Source organism: Mastigoproctus giganteus, chromosome 12 (assembly GCF_048544385.1).
Source record: "Mastigoproctus giganteus isolate SK-2022 chromosome 12, ASM4854438v1, whole genome shotgun sequence".
Classification (NCBI taxonomy): Eukaryota; Metazoa; Arthropoda; class Arachnida; order Uropygi; family Thelyphonidae; genus Mastigoproctus; species Mastigoproctus giganteus.
Window position 1 is genome coordinate 90,575,560 of NC_143586.1, and position 22,424 is coordinate 90,597,983.

Below are 22,424 nucleotides of genomic sequence, written 5' to 3' on the forward strand. Positions count from 1 at the left end.
CAGATTGGATCACTCAACATCGATGGGTTGACTATTGACGATAATGCTCAGGTAGCTGATAAGCTGAATGAGTGTATTTTGCATATACATTAACACCTGAGGAGTTATTCAAGGAGGAGAATGCTAGAAGTTTATCAAACTCTAACAGGGACCTAAGTGATTTTGTAATAGCCGAGAGCAAAGTGGAGGAGAAATTGTTGAAGATAAACAGAAGAAAGGAAACTTGGGTGGATGGATCTATCCAATTATATTAAAGTAAGCAGCAAAGGAAATAAGCAAACTCTTAGACATAATTACGAGAGCATCCTTGGACTCAGGGGAGGTTCCCACGGACTGGAGATGTGCAAATGTATCACCAATTCACAAAGGGGTTCGAAAGACCAAAGAAGTGATTACAGACCTGTTAGTTTAACTTGTGTTCAGGGGAAAATAATGGAGTCACTGGTTAAAGAAGCATTGCAAGATCATCTAGACAAGACTGCAGCAATAATTCAGACACAGCATGGGTTTGTTAAGGGAAAGTCTTGTCTGACAAATTTGATTGGTTATTATGATGTGGTCACAAAGGAACTGAATGCCAAAAATAATTTTGATATCATATACTTGGATTTCAGGAAATCTTTTGATACTGTTGTACATGAAAGACTACTGTACAAATTGGAGAGGAATGGCATCAAGGGTAAGTTGCTACAATGGATAAAGAGATGGTTGAGTGGGAGACGGCAGAGAGTGGTAATAAATGGACACTGCTCATCGTGGACAAATGTTATTAGTGGAGTTCCCCAGGGCTCAAGGAGATGGAAAACGAAAAAGACCTGGGGGTAATTGTGCAGTCAGATATGAAGTTCGCTAAGCAGTGCAAACGGGCTGCCAGAGCAGGTCATGGAGTGTTGTCAATGATATGCAGGAATTTTGCTAGCAGGGAGAGGGAGGTGATTATTCCGTTATACAAGGCAATCAGGCCACGTCTGGAGACCTCATTTTAGGAAGGATGTAGAGTTGCTAGAACGAGTACAAAGGAGGAAAACAAGATTGGTGAGAGGAACAAAGGGGTGCCCTTACCAAGAAAGGCGTTCTGCAAATTGCAGCGCCTGGAGAGTAGGCGCCTGCGAGGTGATCTGATTGAGGTGTATAAGGCCTTGAATGGGTTGAGCAAGCTGAATGCCGATGAGATTCTTCGTCTTGCTCAGATTAAGAATCTGAGGGGATATAGATTCAAATTGAGGAAAGACAGTTGTAGAATAGATGTGCGGAAATTTGCCTTTAGCCAGCGGGTAGTTGATTGGTGGAATAGACTTTCATCTGTCAATGTAGAAGTTGACATCTTAAATTAAGGCTGACCTGTCCAGCTCAGCCTTAAATTAAGGCTGAGCTGGACAGGCATTTGGAACGAATTGAGGGGTGAAATGGGAGGGTTTTTTTTTTTTTTTTTTTTTTTTTGGCTGATGCTGCATAAGCTTGCTTTCTTGCATCATATGCCTCTACTAATGCTAATTATAAAAACCAGAGTTTCTGGGAGAACTAATAATGCTACCCTCGCCTGAGACCGACTAACTCAGCCACGTTTGGTAAAAAATACTCAAATTCCTCGGCGGTCATTGACGGGATTCGAACTCAAGTCTTTTCTACCCGGTGTGGGGAGGAAGGTGATGATATTAATTGTGCTACCCAAGAGGGCTCATTCATTGAGAACGACTAATGATCTAACACCAAAGAACGACAGACGGTGACAGCAACACCTTCGAAATCATGACACATTCTGGTAACATTCTCAGGGCGTTGGCCAAACTGTGATTTGCTACTCTATTACACGGATTTCCAAGGTGCTAGGGGTCAATTACGATAGGGTGTGTTCAATAATCTGAGCGGTGAATGGCGTGCTGTGACCTTTGATTCGTGTGCTGCAGACTTTCCGTAAAAATCGATACTGTCCAAATCTCTGCACATCATCGTACTAATATCAGTTTCCGAATGCTTGGTCGGCAGTATTCTATGTCAACTGAAGGGATCCTGTACTTATTACTGTTAATCCATTTGCAACTGATCTAGATTTTCTTTACAAAATAGACGATACTAAACAGACGATAATGCATGTCCTCACAGGGTTCGTCTAGTAAACCAATAACTTCAGAGTGCGAGTTCAGCTCACATGGAATAGCCAGCAACCTTAAGATGCTCTAATCGTAAGCCAACGTCAAGAAACCTCACTCAGCTTGCGTCCGCACTTTCTCAAGGATGGAGCTGATACTCCTATAAGAAGAGTCGACCTCATCCCTACTACCTAGGTCACACTTCTTTTTAGAGCATTTTCCATGGATTTCGAAGCACCATTTTTGCTTCTCAGGAACTCATTTCTATAACTTCCAATCAAAACTATTCCAATCTTTGTGCATTACTAAGAAACATTAAATGAATATCTTACTGCACTTATTCTTTAACCATTAAGCAACGACTGCGCATTTAAGCCAAGCTGCGAAATTCCTGATACAACTGAATTAGATATCTTGCCTTTTCTCTGGCCATAAAAGGATAGCAGACAGGACTTTTCCACAAATGATCATCTCACATCTAGAGATGTGAGATGATCATTTGTGGAAAAGGGAAATGCCCAGTGGAATCAGAAAATGAAAATATCTGATGTGCGCAAGCTGTAATGTTTAATCTTTGTCCACAACAGCCTTTGAAAGGCAATGTTTAGAATAATGGCGAGAGTTTAGGGGGTGCAATCAGCTAGAATGACAAACTCGAGTTAGGATAAATTTTTCTCCATCTCAGAGATCATACTACTGAAGGAATGTCAAGTTTAATGTCTAAGTTAGCTGGTCATACAAAGGTGGATAGAGTAATTAATGACGATAAGAATACTGCTTTCTATGTGCTTTGTTAAATGCAAGGCATATGGATAACAATGATCTCAGAAAAACAAAAGAGTTGGGAGAAACACACTGAAAGTAGTGAAAAATGAAAATAAGTTAAAGATAATTGTAACCTTTCACGTAAAATTCTCTGAGCAGTGTATACGGGCTGCTAGGATAGCTCATGGGGGCTTCTTTGAAAAATATACAGGAATTTTGACAGCAGGGGCAGCGGTGACTATTTTCTGTACAGGTGTTTGTGAGAAGGGTATAAAAGGGAGAAAAACCTTAACAGTATCTGCTGCCATCAGCGTCCAGTTAACCAGAAATTTCTGGTTAGCATGACGTGACATCTGCTGTTGGACAAAGAATTTTTAAAAGTTATCTCCAGACTCAAGTGCTGCTGGACGAAGCACATTTCATCCTTAGCGATTAACCTGAAACAAACTGCGTAGATATATTGTAATTCTCGTACTCAGAACTCTCATACTTTAGAGGAAGGACAACTTTAACACGGTTAACAAAGAGCCATCACAGATTGGACATTAAAATAATCACCCAAGCACAGATGCAATGCAGGAAAAGTTAACACGATCATGATTGGACAAGAATTACATCATAAAGCTTTTCATGGATGAGCAGCTGCTCACAAATCATCGATTACAAGGTTGGATGTTGAACAATAGAAAGGCATCAGTGGAGTGAGAAATCTCCTGTACGCTATCTTAGTTTGATAACGAAGCCTGGATTTCGGATCAGCTTGTCGAATGCTACTGATAGCTAATTTTCAAGGTGTGAATGGATCCTTTGGGTGTGTTGAATTCGAGAAATAGGACGTAGGATTTGCAAATAGCAATCCTATAACTTTTAATACTTTTATAGGAAGTTTTCAAATACACTACATAGGGAACGTTATTGTTCTTTCTCCTGGAAATCAACACTCCCTCTGATTGCCAAAAACGAACGGAAATGAGAACTGCATAATAAAATTATTTAAATAACCTAAAGATGCGAAAATCTTGTGTATACATCGCGCCTTCTTTTGTTCCAATTACTATTTTATTATATCAGTTAAGCTGTTCAGAATTCCAACTGTTTGAGAATTTTCCAAGCAAATTGCTTTCAGCTTTTCTCCGAAAGAAAACTGTTTTGTGCAGTTAAAAGCTGTAACGTTTCCCAGGCGACCGAATTAATCGGTAATATTATCACGTGCTACACCGGCAGTGGTGCGTGATACTCTGTTAGCTTAGAAAATATCTGAGGAAGTGAAATTTTTATTAGAATACTATGGAAATGTGATTAAAAACTGCACTAATAATTTTCTCCATTGGATAAACTGATTTCATCTTTAAAACATCAGCAGCCTCTCAGTTTATCCCATCTCAATGTTCAGGTATCTTTGAGTATTGGTTGAAACAGATAAATCGTCAATAAGGGGCACAAGAAGCACTAGAATAATTAATAATGATAGATAAACCCTAATCGATAATAATAATAAAAGAATAGAACTCGGTTAGCGCATCAAAACAAGAACAGATCTTTCTTATTATAAACAACCAGAAATCAATATCACTTTGAGTCAGATAGTGCACAGTTGCGTAAACATCTTAAACGCATTTATGTATAATGCCAGTTTCTTCGTTAAAACCTTCAGCACACTGCACTAATCCCATCTCCTTTTCATAAACACTCGACAACCCCCACTAAGTCAACTTTAATCAATCATCTTTTGTGCTAAGAAGTTATCTGCTTTCTATCGACCTTTTCCAGTCTGCTAATACCCGTTACTTATATCTACAACATCCATAAATCATAATCGCTTCCTATGATTAATTGTATCCTTTTTAACAAGAATGTCTGCCCCCGTTTAAATTTTGATAATACCTCCCGAGGGTCAAAAAAAAAAGCTATTAATAACTTCGAGTCCTTTGCCTTGGAAAAACAAAGTCAAATCATTTTTGTTACGTGCATATCTCTCTCTCTCTCTATCTCTCTCTATAAAACACCTAACCCTAAGCAGCTCACGTGACAGGATCGCTCGTGACTCCAGTGTCACGCGATGAACGCTGCCATCGCAACAACCAGAGCAAAACACAAGTCCGTAACCCAGTGCAGGAAACTGTGTATGCACGAGGCCATTAAGATGTTAATTTTTGATAAAAGTTAGAAGCAACAGTTACCGGTTCCTCTGTGAGATTTTCTTGTTACTTTTCAACAGCCAATGGATTGAATCCGTTGTAATGTAGATGCAAGACATGACAGGATGGCCTAGATCAGGAGAAGGCCACCTATCACAGGCGTTTCTGCTCGCCCTACATAATACGACTAAGGACACGTTACATTTAAGGACTGAAAAATGTCACCCACCACTAGATGAGTGAATTTTTACCATCTCAGAATCATCCATCACAAATCTCGAAGTGTTCATCCAATGGAGAGCGCAGAAATAAGTCGAAGATTAAGTCTTCGTAGAAGTATAATTGCAATTTCTTTTTCTCTCTCGTTTTAAATCTCGCATAAAACTACTCGTGTTTATATCATATTGTGTTGTTATCGCTATGGCAACCGCCACCTTTAAAATATAGGCGTTTACGAGACCTTGTATCGAAGGTAATTGCACTATGTCTATGTTGTCACTTTGCTATTTTAGGCCAGATGGCGTGACCTATTGTTATGCATGTAGGTCATGGAAACGGAAAAAGATTGACATAAAAAATAAATCGAGTTAAAACAGCAGTAGTGCGGGGTGGGGCATTACCCCGGTGCACTAAAGAATCATTAAGGGTTCGCTAAATATTATATTTCATCTATGTTTAATTAGCATTAATTTTCGATGTGGTAAAATTGTCTGTTAGATGGCGCCTCACTACAAGTTAAGAGAAATATCCGGTTTAAAAAATAGTTGAATTTCTCTCTCATTTTTAAATCGTTATTTTATATATTTTTCATTAGATTCTTCTCGGTTACGAAACATAAAATAATTGTAAGAGCTTGCTATAAACAGAAATGCGTCAGGAAGTATAGTCCATCCCAAATTAAATTCAAATATCCAAACAACATTAAAATGTTTATGATTTATCTTTAATTAGATATTTGATGGTTAAAAGTGTCTCACGCATTACACAGACAGCGTTATAATGGATCAATCGAGTAACAGTTGTTAAATAAATATAATAACGTGATTGATGGCATGATACGTTAAGAATAAATAAAGATACATTAGCTTACCTGTAAGGAATCCTGTCGTGAATCTCTAGAGTACTACTCATTCTTCTGGATTAAGATAAGTGTCTTTAGCCTTTAGAAATAACTCTCCACTAAGCCCAACTAGTAAATTTAAGCGATTAACTCAATGGATCTACTGACCACTATAATTTTAAGACCAAACTAATACCGGTGACGTCACTCTACCCTAAGCTTGAACATCACACGAACTACAAATGACAGTAGCACGGTGAGTAAGCCTAACTTTCTCGATGAGTAATGGGCACAATGAATCTCACAGAAACCTAGCGAGATTCACGTGCGTTTTACACACTCTTCCTGGTCTGCCTATCAGCTACATGAGGAGTAGTACCTCTCGATACCAGCAGAAGCCCAACTTGTTGGCCAGGTCAAGCAGCTGCAAACAGTGAAGATAATAAAAACACGATTTAACCCTTTTCCCCTAAGGTGCGGAACCAGCAGCCACTCGCTCCGTTCAGCACCGACTCTCACCCAGAGCCGAACACGTGCTTTATCAATAACATCTGCACGCACAGGTGCTCACGGTGGAACAGTGGTGGCGAACAACGAGCCACATATCGACACCGGGAGTGTGTGGCGCTCTGCTCTATACCTGCTGTTAGCAGTTTCCACAAAGCAGTAGCGTTCCAACCGCGTGTGTGTGTGTGTGTGTGTGTGGACAGCTACTGAATCGGTGCAAAGTGGGAGGAGAGGGCAGAGTGCCTGGCTACTTGAGTGACGGCTATAAGGAAGGGTGTGTCTCTCTTAGTTACTTTACAACCGCATTTATGATGATTGGAGCCTTGACATGAATCCAAATGAATGAGATCAGTGTGAAAGCGAGATGCACGTAATGTGATTTGCTGTAATAAGAGACACATTGATTATACATCGAGGAATCAAAGTGTATTAGTTATACCTAAGTTGACAGCAGAATACATATTGCCAATAAACATTTCATCACTTAAATACAAGCTGACTTATATAAAAGTGGGGGAAAAAAACAAAGAAAATCTGTCATTTGGTATATGGTAGATAATATATATATATGATGATATATAATAACGCTGATATTATATATTGCTCCGTTATTCGTTTTTTCAAATTCAAAAATATTCATAAGAAAAATAACAATACAGTAGAGTATCCTTGTTTTACATGATAGCATCCTCTACAGGGGCAACATTTGAATTCATGTGATGTTTGGTAGAATTAAACAGAAAAATGGAAAATTGACCCAACTTATTCTAATTAACTAACTAATACGAATATTAGTGGACCAGCTCACTGAAATAGCTTACCAAAACCGAAGAAATTCAAAACCAAAAATGCAACAGATGTATAATAAATCTTTATAAGTTTTTCCCATACATTTGAAGAAGATAAGAGATGGCTCCCACTATAGTTTTACCTCTGAATTTATTAGTTATGCATATTATTTAAATACGTCTAAATATCTTCAATAGTTGCTCGGTTATTTGTGTTTAGATGACTGTTTTATAAATTAATTGCTGGATATAAGATGAAGAAAAGATGGCTATTTCTTTTCCCCTTTTTAGCATACATACAAAATGAGAATTTTTCTAAATATAAAAAAAAACAAAGGTCAATGTCGTGAAGATTTCTGATTACCATAGATAGGTAGGTAATTATTTTTTTGTTTATTGATCACACAGAAGTTTAATCATCTTTATCGCAGCTTACAAGAGCATATCGATTAGTTCAGATTCATGATGGAATGGAAAATCCCGGAAATAATTGTTTAGTGATGAGGGAAATTTTCCATCTAATACTTTAATTTATTACTTCAGTTATGTAAAACAAAATAAGGATAAAGAATTGCATGAAACCGAGAGAAAACTAAGCTCCTAAGTATAAATTCATTTTACAAAACAACATTTGACCTTTTTTCATAGTGGGCATGGAAGAGCAACAGTTGTCAATTGAGCATGCGTCCATCGCACGTTTGTTTTCCAAACATATACACTGCCTGACAACGATGGTTACCATGTACCGTCAATAACTCAACTGACAACCGCAGTATTTCCATCGTCATTTTCCCGTAAGAGGCCTTCTATTAAACACTGGATATTCTTCTGGTTACGACCACACCTACATGCATACTAAATATGCACTGCACGAGACGCCTCATTATGCATATATACCCTAACTATGATGACAAAACTCGTTTATTACATGCGGACATATAAAAACTTAGGCAGTAGAAAATGTATGGATGGGAGAGCTCTGCGGTGATGCATCCTTTACAGGGGGATACAAATTATTATTCAAAATAAAACTCCTTTGTAGCCACTTTGTGATTAAAATTCTGTAAGAGCTTTTAAATAAATGCAAATTAAATTAAATCTGACACTTTGCATATAGAAAAGCTCTTGTAAAAACAAATTATAAATTAAATATGATTAATTATTAGTGTATTAAATTAATACACTAATAAGAAAAAATATAGAACTATTAATGCACTCGTATTTTAATTAATTTAGGACAGAAGTATTAATTATTATTCACATAATAATATCACAGTACCGTTATAATAGTGCCACACTTCAAACAAGGCCATCCCAACGAAAGAAAAGTTTGTTGGCACAGTGCAGGATAACATTGGAAAAACGTTAAATGGTCTGACGAATCCCAGTTCCTATTGTTTCGAACTGATGAGAGCACTTGTGGGGTGTTCAAAGACCAGTATCATTCAAGTGTAAAATATCCTTGAATATGGGCAACAGCCGAAAATGTAAGGTGGCTTGACGATATGCTAGACGCCTGGAATGGATCGTAAATTATATTCGTCGCCAAATTACGGAAGACTTATCCTCTACATTTAATTCGGAACACGAGAAGTCATCGGGAGCTGCATCATGAGGAGAAGAGCAACCGGACACTAATCAGAAAATGCAGCTACGTTAGTGTCAGGAACGCAAAGGATGAACGTTTCAGTACTGGAAGCAAATGATGACCGATTTACACTTTTCAGCACCGATGGAAGATGGCACGTACGAAGGAAATCACACGAGGCACAGAAGCTATCTATTTGTATATAGAAAGCACAAGCTGTTGGAGGGGAGGACATGTGATGGTGTGGGATATGTTTTTGTGACGTACTCCTAGTCCCCGATTCAACTGGAGGGTACCGTGAATATCAATGGATATGAGCATCGTTGCTGATCATGTACGCGCGCCAATGACATATAGGAGGGGAACAAGAGCACTTTCAAGATGACAGTGCAACCATCCACATAGCCCAATTTGTGAAATAATAGTTTGAGGAAGATTTGACGCATCTATAGCAGATGAGGTAGGTTCTAATTGTGTTTCATACTATGCAGTGCTGTGTATGAACTGGCTTATTCTGAAATATTGACTCGAAAAACGTGAAGTTTTACTTAATTTAACTTAGAACCTACTGGAAGACGAAATCCTTCAACGGTTATCAGAATGTTTATTTTAAAAATTGAGTGGATGGGAAACAACCAAACAAGTCCTCCAACAAGTGTGAATAAAGCCAAAAGACTGTTCAATTCTGAATGAACAAGGTGGATTTAAGCAGGGCTATAATTCCATGCAAAAGAGGTTTTTGAAGGGTGATGAAGCCACTATACTGCCATACTTCGTGACGGTATAGTGGCTTAATCACTTGTCACTCATTTGGAGCGGTCTGGGATAGAGATCCATCTTAGACTGGATACATTTCTTCAATTGTGGCTGTAGTCAGAAGACAGTTGAAGGAATACAGTTTTCCTGATGAGTTATTTCGGGTTTTCTGACCCGCAAGACAAGCAAATCGGCCGGCCCATGAGCACACCCTTGTACAGACATAATACACGTTCAAATAGCTTAAGTTGCTGAGGAGCCTAAAGCCACAAAAGAGCTATCAATTCTAAGGCAATCAGCTGTCAGTGTTCTATCTGCATCTATCGCAGGTGTTCTGTTTATCTATTAAGAAGAAAAATGCGCGAGTTTGTGGGAGTAAAATCCTCGTTAAAATCCAACTAACTTGGTCACGATGAATGAAGAAGGGGTGGCTTAAGAGGGAATGGAATAAAAATTATACTGTACTGCTGAGAGAGAGAGATCTTTTCATACTACAAAGATTGTTGCGCTGACATATGTCTTGCTATCCGAATATCAGTGAGCGCCTTCCTAGATGGCTTTTTAGATATCGTATTTGATGCGTGCAGTTGCCAGCAGGAAGTTAGTCCACAAGTGAAAATACCTCCGTTATTTCACAGTGGAGTTGTCTTCCGTGTTGTGATTAAACTGTGAGAGTAAATAAGCATTTCATGCAAATTTATACGGGTTAGTTATAACGTTTTAAGCTGATGATTTAACCTTTTATCACTTTAGCATTAGTAGAGGCATTTGATGCAAGAAAGCAAGCTTATGCAGCATCAGCCAAAAAAAAAAAAAAAAAAACCACTTCCACTCTCTGTTCGTTCAAAATACCTGTCCAGCTGAGCCTTAAACTTATTTAGGCTATCAACCTCCACCACAAGGGATGGCAGTCTGTTCCACCAACCAACCACCCGCTGGCTAAAGGCAAATTTCCTCACGTCTATCCTACATCTGTCTTTCCTCAATTTGAATTTATGCCCTCTCAGGTGATTATTCTGAGCAAGAGGAAGAATCCCATCAGCATTGAGCATGCTTAAACCATTCAAGGCTTTATACACCTCTATCAGATCACCTCGCTGGTGCCTAGTCTCCACACACTGTAATTTGCAAAACTTAAGCCTTTCTTCGTAAGAGCACCCCTTTGTTCCATTCACTAATCTTGTTGCCCTTCTCTGTACTCGTTCCAGCAGCTCTACATCCTTCTTGAAATGAGGCCTCCAGACCTATATACAGTACTGTAGGTGTGGCCTGACCATTGCCCTATACAAAGGGACTTGGGGGTGGTTATCCCTACTGGAAAAATTCCTGTATATCATTGACAATACTCCATGAGCTACTCTTGCAGCCCGTCTGCACTGCTCAGAAAACTTCATATCTGGCTGCACAACCACCCCCAAGTCCCTTTCATTCTCTACCACTGTCAGTGTAGTACCACAGAGTTGATACGTTGCTCTGGGGTTGCTGTTTCCCATATGTAGTACTTTACATTTGTCAATGTTAAATTTAATTTGCCACCTCTCAGCCCATCTGCTCAACCTTTACAGATCCTGCTGCAGTAGCATAGTGTCAGTAGTGTCCTTGACAACCCTGCCAACCTTTGTATCATCTGCAAACTTGGACATTACGCTTGATATACCATCATCAATATCATTTATAAATACAGAAAACAATAATGGACCCAACACTGAGCCCTGAGGGACTCCACTAATAACAATAGTCCACGATGAGCAGTGTCCATTGATTACCACTCTGTCTTCTCCCCCTCAACCACCCCTTTATCCATAGCAGCAATTTGCCTCCAATGTCACGCTGCTCCAATTTGTGTAGCAGTCTTCCATGTGCAACAGTATCAAAAGCCTTTCTAAGATCCAAGTATATAATATCAAAGTTATTCCCTGCATCCAGTTCTTTTGTGACTGCATCATAGTATCCAATCAAATTGGTCAGGCAAGACTTCCCCTTAACAAAGCCATGCTGTGTCCGAGCTATAACTGAAGTCTTGTCTAAATGATCCTGCAGTGCTTCTTTAACCAGTGCCTCCAATAATTTTCCTGGAACAGAAGTTAAGCTCACAGGTCTATAATTACTTTTGTCAGCCTTTGATCCTCCTTTGTGAATTGGAGTCACATTTGCACATCTCCAGTGAATGGGTACCTCCCCTGAGTCCAAGGAAGCTCTCATAATTATGGCTAAGGGTTTGCTTACTTCCTTTGCTGCCTCCTTTAATATAACCGGATAGATCCCATCCACCCCGGGTGCCTTTCTTGTGTTTATCTTCAACAGTTTCTCCTCCACTTTACTCTCAGTTATTTCAAGATTCTGTAGCTTACTGGTAGAGTTGAGTACACCTCTGGCATTCCCCTCGCTGAATAACTCCTCATGTGTGAATGTCGATGCAAAATATTCATTTAGTTTGTTAGCTACCTGAGCAGGATCATCAACACTTGACCCATCAATATCAAGTGGACCAATCTGATTCATCCCCTTCCTTCTAGAGTTTACATAAGTAAAGAACTCTTTGCTGTTTTTCTTTGCATTCCTTGCCAAGGATTTCTCGTAATCTGCCTTCACCTGCCTAACCTCCTTTGTAACTTGGTTGCATATCAACTTGTATCTATCATAGGCTTCTGTGTCATGTGTTAATTTGTAAGTATCCCATGCATTTTTCTTCTCTGCCATATGCCTCATTAGTTCATCTGAAAAATGATGATCAAGATGAAAGTTGTTTTCAGAATACCCTCACTCACTTTGTTGCCCATTAGTAAATAAAATAACAAATAAATCAATGCCAGACATTTCACTTGATCATAGGGAAATGAAATGGCAATCTCAGAAGCATAATTTGTTGGTCCCACAGGAGCCAGTTGTCGGTGACTCTTTTATTTGGGAAATAGTATACGTTGCGCAAAAAAGGATAGGTGGAATAGGACCAGGGTATGTCTGCCAGGGGCAAAGGTTGACGTTGTAGAGCAGATATCTTTTAGGGACACAAATGGTGATGTGTTGTACGGGTTGGCAGTAATGAATTCTGCCCAGACACGATAGGAGGGAGTATACGATGAGAGGCTGTCAATCAATTCGGCGCTGGAGGGTTCGTGCATGGCTCATGAGGTAGAATTTTTCTCAGTGCTTTTTTAACAGGAGAAATTGTTTCTACAGGGATGGGATACATTAAATAGAAAGAGTGCTGATGCTAGAATAACTGCGAGCTTGTGGGGGGTATAGACTAATAAATTAACAACAGCTGCAGGCAGTGGTGAAGTGATTCTTACACTGTTTTTTTTTTTTTTTTTTTTTGAACGAGCACTAGCCTAGAAAGCGAGATGGAGGTTTCAAGAACTGCTGGGAGCATCAAGGAACAAGTGAATACATCGGCAGTGTTAGGATAACTAAGTGTAGGAAGAGCCGATGTATGTATAACGCATGTACACAATTGCTAGGAGTTTAGTAAATAAATTTGAGGTCCTGGTCAAAACATCAAATGCAGACATTGTTGGGTTTTCAAAGACGTGGTGTCACTCAGATATAAGAAACACAATTTGATTATGAGGCGTACCATGTGCACAGAAAGAATAGACACTAGGGCTTACAATAGTTAGATTCGGGTATTGATCCAGTGGTAGTTCTGGGTTCAGTTCTGGGAGTGTCCAGCTATATTGTGAAGGGTTCCGCCAGGCACGTTCCTGTGCTAGAAGTTAATCCGGAAGGTGAATAACAAGCCAGTCAGATAGTGCCGTGGCTTCTACTGCTACTGTGGTAATTTCCTTCAGTATTAACAGAGAACTGTTCTCGAAATCCCGAAATAAGACAGTTCAGGAGACTTAGTTGTTTTGGAAATGGTACTTAGATAAAGTGGGAGATTATTTTAGAGTAAGGTTGAAGTTGAAGAAACAAGGAAATGTTTAGTATTGAGTTGGTTTATTGTTGAAGTTGTAAAGAAAATTGATATTGCTAAATTAAGAGAGATTACATGGAATTGTTAGCATTAAGTTAGCGACTTATGAATTGCTGTTGTGAAGAGAATTGATGTTGGTGATTAAGAGAAATATGAGGAAGTGATTAAGATTGAATTAGTTTAGTGTTTGAAGCTGTAGACAGAGTTTAGATTGTTAATTGAGGGAAATTTTTTATGGAAAGGATAGCACGTATTAATAGATTAAATGAATAGATTAGACGTAAATAAATGAATAGATTAGACGTAAATGAACACCAGTTATGTATTGTAAGTAGATTTGTATGATAAATGACTTTTGTTTTATATTTGTGTCATTGCTCTTGAGAAACTGACAGCTCACATATAATGTATATACGATATATAATATATATACTCGTGTGGTTGGGGGGGGGGAATATCCTTCAGCTCCTGGAAATTCTCATTTTTAACGCAGTCAGGTAGCTTGTGGGGCTTAGTACTTGAGGGGAGCTGCTGTACGAATATCATAACAATGGCCACTGACGGCGATACTAAGGTACAGGGAAATAAATAACCCCCCCCCAACAACTTAGATTTGGTTTCCTCACCGACCTTAACCGTCAGTCCCTTTCTTTCCTTAATACGGATGTAGTGCCATAAACTGATGAACCGAAGGCGACAAATGAAGAGCAAGATAAACACTGACAAGAAGAAAAGTAGAACAAGCATTAAGGGAAAACAAAGGATTTAAATCAGCAGCCATGAGCAGTAAAACAGAAAGACAAATGATACTGAAACTGAAGAATAGCGATGGTGTACTTATAAACAGCAGAGAAGACATAATTCAAATAGCAGAAGACTACTATAGAGAATTATACAAGGAGCGAGGGAATGATGCCAGCAGTGGGGAACATGGACTGCAAATTAGCAACACATACGACTTACCCGATATTCTTCTTGATGAGGTAGAACATGCATTGAAGAAAATTAAGAATCGGAAAGCCCCGAGCGAAGATGAAGTTACTGTAGAGTTGTTAACATTGGGGGTAAGAGACATGACACAAAAACTGGTAAGGCTCTTCACAAAGTGCATTAGAAAAGGTGTGATGCCTAAGCAGTGGAATAATGCAATCATAGTTTTGCTGCATAAGAAAGGAGATAAATCAGAAATTGGAAATTATAGACCAATTAGCTTGTTATCCCACATCTACAAGTTGTTCACAAGGGTCATTACTAACAGATTAGACAGAATACTTGATGAGAATCAACCGAAAGAGCAAGCTGGCTTTAGGACAGGATTCTCAACTATGGATCACCTTCACGTAATATCACAGCTAATGGAGAAAGCAAATGAATATAAAACACCATTATGCCTGGCATTTGTGGATTATGAAAAGGCATTTGACTCCATACAGCATAAGGCAATGTTTCAGGCACTGGAAAGACAAGGCATAGATACTCCATATATTATGATTTTGAAGAAAATATATGAGAGTGCTACATCCTTTATTAGACTAGACAAAGACAGTAGCAAATTTAAAATCGAGAAAGGAGTTCGACAAGGAGACACAATATCTCCGAAGCTGTTTACTGCTGCCCTTGAGGAAGCTTTCAGAAGATTAGACAGGTCGCAGAAAGGAGTCAATGTGAACGCAGAGTACCTAAACCATTTACGATTTGCAGATGACATTGTGGTCATAAGCCACGATCCCAAAGAATTAGAGGAAAATCTTAATCAGTTATGCACAGTAAGTATGCCACAGAAAGGGAAATAATGATTGAAGGAGCAGTAATTGAAAAGGTGGAGTCATATACTTATCAGGAACAAGTTATTAGCTGTGATAATGATAAATGGCTGGACGTTAAGAGAAGAATAAATTTCGGAGGGATAGCATTCAGGAAATATAGTCACATACCGAGGAGCAATATCCCTGTTTGTCTGAAACGTAAAATAATGAACCAATGTATACTCCCCACCATGACTTATGGAAGTGAAACTTGGGCACTCACCAAAAGAAATGAAGAGAAGCTGAGAACTACACAGCGAAGAATGGAACGAATCATATTGGGAATCAGACTGTTAGATAAGAAGAGAAACACATGGATTAGGCAGCAAACTCAAGTAAAGGACATTCATATCAAAACTAAAATGGTCTTGGGCAGGACACATAGCTCGAAGACATGATGACAGATGGACTAAGAAAATAACAGAATGGTACCCAAGAGGAGCTAGAAGAAAACCTGGAAGACAACGGCGGAGATGGATAGATGAAATTCATGAGTTTGTGGGTAGTAAATGGATGGCCATTGCACAAAACAGAAGGAACTGGAAAGTTGCTGGAGAGGCCTCCATCACGCAGTGGATTGAAAATGGCGGATGATGATGATGAGTGTCATAAAAAGTCAAAAAGGAAATATTTTTTTATTTTTGATAAAGATGAGGGAATAAGCGGGGGTGAGGTTAAACTGCAACTCGTCTACGACTATCTCAGCACAAAGCACCAACCAGCACAGAATCCAAAAGAACATTTTCTGCTGCTAATTATATATACACCTTAGGTCGTTGAGGTTGTCACAGACATTCTCTCAGATATGCCAGACAAGCTGCACTTGCTCCCTGGGAGTCTAAAACGCTGATGGAACTGATATTCGGGTGACACTCAAGTCAAGTGGACCCAATTTCGGCGACGTTCGGACGATCTGTGACAGCCAAATCCTCAGCTTGCACCTTCACGATGGTGGGACTGTTAGTAATCCTGGGTATAACCTCCATGCCCAAGAACATGGTGCGTGACCACCCAGTTGTGAACCACCGTAAGCAGGGGTAGAGGTGTGGCGTCCACACCACATGGAGGAATGCCGCCCCTCTATGTTACCAGGCAGTATTAGGTGGTAGATGACTCTCATCAACCGGTGAATTACCACCACTTTGCTTATTGGTGGCTTGAAGTGGTGGAACCCATGTTTAGTCTCTAGAGCTAAGTTCCGGTCGACCCTTCCCTATCTCTTCCAACATGCAGTATGACTGATGACTTTTGAGGTTATGATGAACGTCGTGGCGAGATCCAATATTCCTTACATTTCGAGGGTACAGCTCTAAAACGGTGTTCACAGGCCGGCCGCTAGTTAGTACACCGGACCGAACCTATTGGTAACTCTCTAGGAGGCTTCCGGATCAGCTAGTGTATAATCTTGCTACCTCTACTCTGCCAGATAGTGAATGGAGGGAGTCCGAGTAGTGTGTATGCGGGGAGCATTGTCGAGGCCACGTTATGTCATGTCAAGGATCTGGGTATATTCTTACCATGTGTACGCCATATCCAAAAATTTCATCACTTCATGTCCCACCCACTTTTTCTTACTATTGAATACACCATGAATTGTCAAACTAATAGAGCAAGCTTATCTGCGAAAAGATCTAAACTTCCCAAACACTTCCTAATTCATTTCACAAATATACGTGGTCTCAATTCTAATCTCAACGATGTCCATTTCCACTTGCAGTCTGCCAAACCCCATGTACGTTTTCTGACAGAATCTCAGTTATCGGTTGATTCAACTACTGCAGACTGCTCAAGTCAGTTGCCCAAATTAATCGCTTTATGATTCTTTTCGCCTCAAAGGTGGTACTTGTGCATATGTACGTTCTGATATTCCCTGTCAGAGACTTGGTAATTTAGAATCTCCTCTCTTTGATCTTCTCTGGCTTAAAATCTCTCTACCTCATTGTGTAAAATTCATCTGTTGTCTCTACCGTTCTCCCAACTCCACTAATCACTTGGAGCTCTTTGACTTCCTCTCTTTGCAACTTGACTTTCTCCAGTCCAACTTTCCTAACAGTGAGGTAATTTTCCTTGGTGATTTTAATGTTCACAACTCCAGCTGGCTTCCGTTTTCTAGTCACACCGACCCAGCTGGTCGAGATGCTGAGGCTTTTGCAATTACTAATGACCTTGCACAGATTGTTCATTTACCTACAAGAATACTGGACAATCCTAATCATACAGCCAATATGCTTGATCTTTTTCTCACAAACAACCATTCTAAGTACACGGTCGAAGTGAGAGGTCCTTTAGGCACTTCAGATCACAACTTGGTGATTGTATCTTCTCCAATGGAACCTTTATCTCATGGCAAAATGGGATGACCTGCGAGATTTCTTTTCCTCTTTTCCTTGGTCGGATTACTGTTTCAAAACTCGTGATGTCAAAGTTTGCTCAGATCGTGTCAGTGAAATTATTCTTGCAGAAATGGAATCCTTTATCCCAGACTCCACTTTATAACCTTGTCCTTTATCTAAACCTTGGTTTTCCAATAAATGTGCTAAGGCTGTTCAAGAGAAGAATGTTGCATATCGTAATGGGCTTGTTTCTAATTCTTCAGTTTCATTTTCTGCCTGCACCAAAGCTCGCAACAATTGTAAGTCCAAACTAGAGTTTCAACAGGCTAAGAGTAGAAAACTTGCTTCTTGCCCTAATGGTAGCCGAGCATTCTGGTCTCTTGCCAGAGCTATTGGCCGCACCTTTTGCCTATCTCTGCTCCCACCTGTGTCAAAACTAGATGGTTCTGTTGCCACTTCAGCCAAGGATAAAGCTGACCTACTAGCATCCCATTTTTGTTCCAACTCGTGTATTAATGATTTTGGTAAAACACCTCCCACAATTCCCAACACGCTCCATTCAATACCTCCTGTGGTTTTCCGTCAAAAGGATGTCAGAAGGAAGGATTTTGATGAATCTTGATGCTAAGAAAGCTCCAGGTCCCGATGATATTTCTCCAGTTGTTCTCAAAACCTGTGCTCCTGAACTTACTCCTGTTCTATGCTGCCTGTTTTCACTTTCTTATTCCAAAGGTGGTTTTCCTTCTGCTTCGAAATTTGCTCATATCCAGCTAGTTCCTAAAAAGGGTGACAAATCCCTCCCATCCAATTATCGTCCCATTGCAATTACTTCTACTCTTTCTAAAGTAATGGAGAAATCAATTAACCGCCAACTCTTAAACTACCTAGAAACCTTCCATCTGATCAACGATCGCCAGTATGGATTCCGTCAGTGTCGATCCACTGGTGATATTCTGGCTTATGTTACCCATTTATGGACTAATTCAATGGAAAGGTTCGGTGAAACACAAGTAGTTGCTCTTGACATCTCAAAGACTTTCGATCGTGTTTGGGTTAAAGGTCTTCTAAACAAGCTTCCGTCTTACGGTTTGCCAACGGTTTTTAGTAATTGGTTATCCAGTTTTCTCTCTGATCGCTCGCTGAGGGGTGATGGTAGATGGGTCTCTGTCTTCTAACTTCTCCACTAATGCCGGTGTCCCCCAAGGTTCAGTTCTTTCTCCCACTCTTTTCCTCTTGTATATGAATGACCTTCTTCCATTGACTGGAAATCCTATCCACAGTTTTGCCGATGATAGCACATTGCATTCAACTTTCCATTTTGAGAAACCTTGTCCTGCTCAATCAGCTTCAACTTCTCGAAAATCTGCTACCAATTTCTTAAATGCCTATCTTCAGTTAATTCTCCAGTGGGGCAAAGACAACTTAGTTGATTTCAACCCTTCTGAAACTCAGTCTTGTCTTATGTCTCGCAAAAAGGATTCTTCTGCTCCTATGCTTATCTTTAGTGACACTCCGAGATCTAGGCAAAATGATATCTCTTTTGGGGATTACCCTGACTTCTAATCTGTCTTGGCACAAGCACATTACAAATATTGCTTCCTCTGCATCTAAAAAAACTTGGTTTTCTCTTTCGCTCTCAGCGTTACTTTTCTTCCAAACAGCTGCTCACTCTGTATAAATCGCAAATGCGCCCTGCCAAGGAATATTGTTCCCACATCTGGGGTGGTGCCCCCAAAACCTCTCTCAGGCTTCTAGATTCCATTCAGAAGAGGGCAATTAGGTTAATTAATGATTCATCTCTAGACGTACTGTTTCTGCTGCATGCCTCTTCTACAGATACTTCCATGGACACTGTTCTTCTATAATTCCCGCTCTCTCTCTCTCTTTCAAAACAGTCCGAACACGTGCCGCCAGCATCCATTTACTGTCTAACTTCAAACTCACAGAACCAACTTTTCATCTTCCTCGTTTATTCATTCAACTGCAGTTTTCTGGAACCACCTTCCTTCATACGTATTTCCTGAAAATTACAATCTACAAAAGTTCAAGTCCAATGTCAACAAATACCTTCTTTCGTCTTCTCAACCTCCAACCCAAGCACGGTACTAAGTACTGTAGGTTCTAATACCTCTTGTGTTTGGGGTTTTCATAAACACACACACACGCACACACACACACACACACACACACACACACACACACACACACACACACACACACACACACACACACACACACACACAGGGCGTCTCAAAAATACAGGGCATAACTTCAGGGATGAGTTCCTCATATGTAGAAAAAATATTTTATATCAACATAGTTCCGGAAATTCTTGGTTCCCGAGTTATTAACTGGAATGTCTTATCCCCTGTAGGTGATTTCCTTCATCACAAGGTACTGATAGAATCTGGTGGTTTTCTATTCCGACCATGTACTCAAATCAGGAGCAAGCGGATATACAATGTATGTACGGTTTGGCGGACGGCAATGCTCTGGAGGCTCATCGTTTTTACCACGAAAGGTTTCCAGAACGAAGATGTCCAGACAGACAGGAAAACGTTTGAAGGTATTCGTCGCCGCCTTTGTGAACATGGGATCTTTACACCTCGTGCTGCCGACAGAGGACGACCAAGATCTACGAATCCTGAAGTATAGGGTGGACCAACTGCGTGGCCTCCACGTTTACCGATTTCAACCCACTAGATTTCTTCTTGTGGGGCCATTTAAAGTCATTGGTGTATTCGACTCCGGTAGCTGATGTGGAAACTCTCCCCAATCGAATTGTGGCAGGTTGTGAGACAATACGAAACATGTCAGGAATTTTGCATTGTCTTCGCGAGTCCATGAGACGTCGATGTGAGTCCTGTATTCAGGCAGAAGGTGGACATTTCGAACAATTACTAAACGTTGATGTGAAAAAGTGTCATAGACCGACCTTCAAAACTCGGAAACCAAGCATTTCTGGAACTATGTTGATATAAAATATTTTTATTGTCTACATATGAGGAACTCATTCCTGAAGTTATGCCGTGTATTTTTGAGACACCCTGTATACCAAAATTAGATCCAGTTTAAACGATAACACTATTGAGTTTCTGAAGAGCTCACTTAATTCGGACAGGTAGTAATAGTAGTGGCATGTGATGCAAGAAAGCAAGTGTATGAGTTTATGCAGCATCAGCCAAAAAAAAAATCACACCATTCCCTCCAAATGCCTGTCCAGTTCCTCCTTAAATTTATTCAACCTATCAACTTCCACAACGACAGATGGAAGTTTGTTCCAGCAATTAACCACCCGCTGGCTAAAGGCAAATTTCCGCACGTCTTTTCTTAATTTGAATTTTTGCCCCCTTAGGTTCGTTATCTGAACAAGTGGAAGGATCCCATCAGAATTCAGCGTGCTCAACCCAGTCAAGGCCTTAAATACCTCAATCAGATCACCGCGCAGGTGCCTACGCTATCATCAATTAAAAATACCGAAATACCGGTATTAAGATTTTGATCACATTTTGATCAGTAAATCAGAATGTCTTATAATGGGGGATTTTAACTTTCCAGATATTGACTGGAACTTGTGGGTTGGTCACTAACACACTAGTAAGACTTTTGTGGATTTATTGGATGACTGTTTTCTACAGCAGCATGCTCGGGAGGCAACCAGATGGAGTAATACTCTTGATCTGATTATCAGTAGTGATTCTTCATGCATTAAGAATTTGTAGATTTAGGTGGGATTTACTTAAAGATGTAACTACCATCAGGGGTAAAAGGGAATGGTTTTTGCTTTCGTCAATGCGACTACAGTGGTCTCAGAGATTTTTTTAGGTTCTGTACAGTGGGACCAACTAATGATGTTGCCACAGCAAATTCAAAATGGGAAGACTTCAAGGACTTAATCTTGGAGGCTACTAGGGTTTTCATTCCAACTAAGAAATACTGTTCAAGGTTTGGGCCTAAATGGATGTCAGATGAACTAATGAGGCTCGTGGCAGAGAAAAAAATGCATGCGACGCGTATAAAGTATCAACAGATATAAACTAGTCTGTAAAGGGATGGAATTTTGTTCCAGAGAAAATGGAGTTATTCGTTAAAGAAGCAACACAGGATCATCTAGATAAGGCTGCAATTATAAATCAGACAGCATGGGTTTGTTAAAAGGAAATCTTATGGGACCAATTTGATTGGATACTATGATGTAGTCACAAAGGAACTGGATGCGAAAATAATTCTGATATCGTATACTTGAAGTTCAGGAAAGCTTTTGATACTGTTTCACAAAAGACAGTCTGTTGTACAAATTGGAGCAGTGTGGATTAAGAGCAAGTTGCTGCTATGGTTGAGTGGGAGAAGACAGAGAGTGGTAATCAATGGACAATGTTATTAGCTGAGTCCCACAGATTTTGGTGTTTGGCCCACTGTTGTTTTCTGTATTTATCAATGATATTGATGAATGCATATCAGGTTTAATGTCTAAGTTTGCAGATGATGCTGAAGATGGTAGGGTGGTTAATGATGGTAATGATGATATGCTGTTGCAATTTCTGCTGCTGTTGAAGTTGATAGCTTAAATGAATTCATGAAAGAACTAGACAAAGTATTGGAAGGAATGGATAAGTGAAATGGAAGTGTTTATACATATTCGAAGCAGAATTAGTTTTTATCTGAGATGAGATGTGCT

The 22,424-nt window shown here is 39.8% G+C and overlaps 1 long non-coding RNA gene across 4 annotated transcripts in view; it reads right to left on the reverse strand.

Annotated features, from left to right (window-relative positions):
• Window positions 1-22,424, reverse strand: part of LOC150077263 (uncharacterized) — a 218,924-nt gene that overhangs the window by 21,963 nt on the left and 174,537 nt on the right. The window contains exon 1 of one of the 4 annotated variants that reach the window (XR_016547677.1): window positions 6,084-6,278. The exons of the other annotated variants lie outside the window; for them this stretch is intronic. This is a non-coding gene — a long non-coding RNA (uncharacterized LOC150077263). Of the gene's footprint in view, window positions 1-6,083; window positions 6,279-22,424 lie in introns of those variants that run through there. 4 annotated transcript variants of the gene reach the window in all.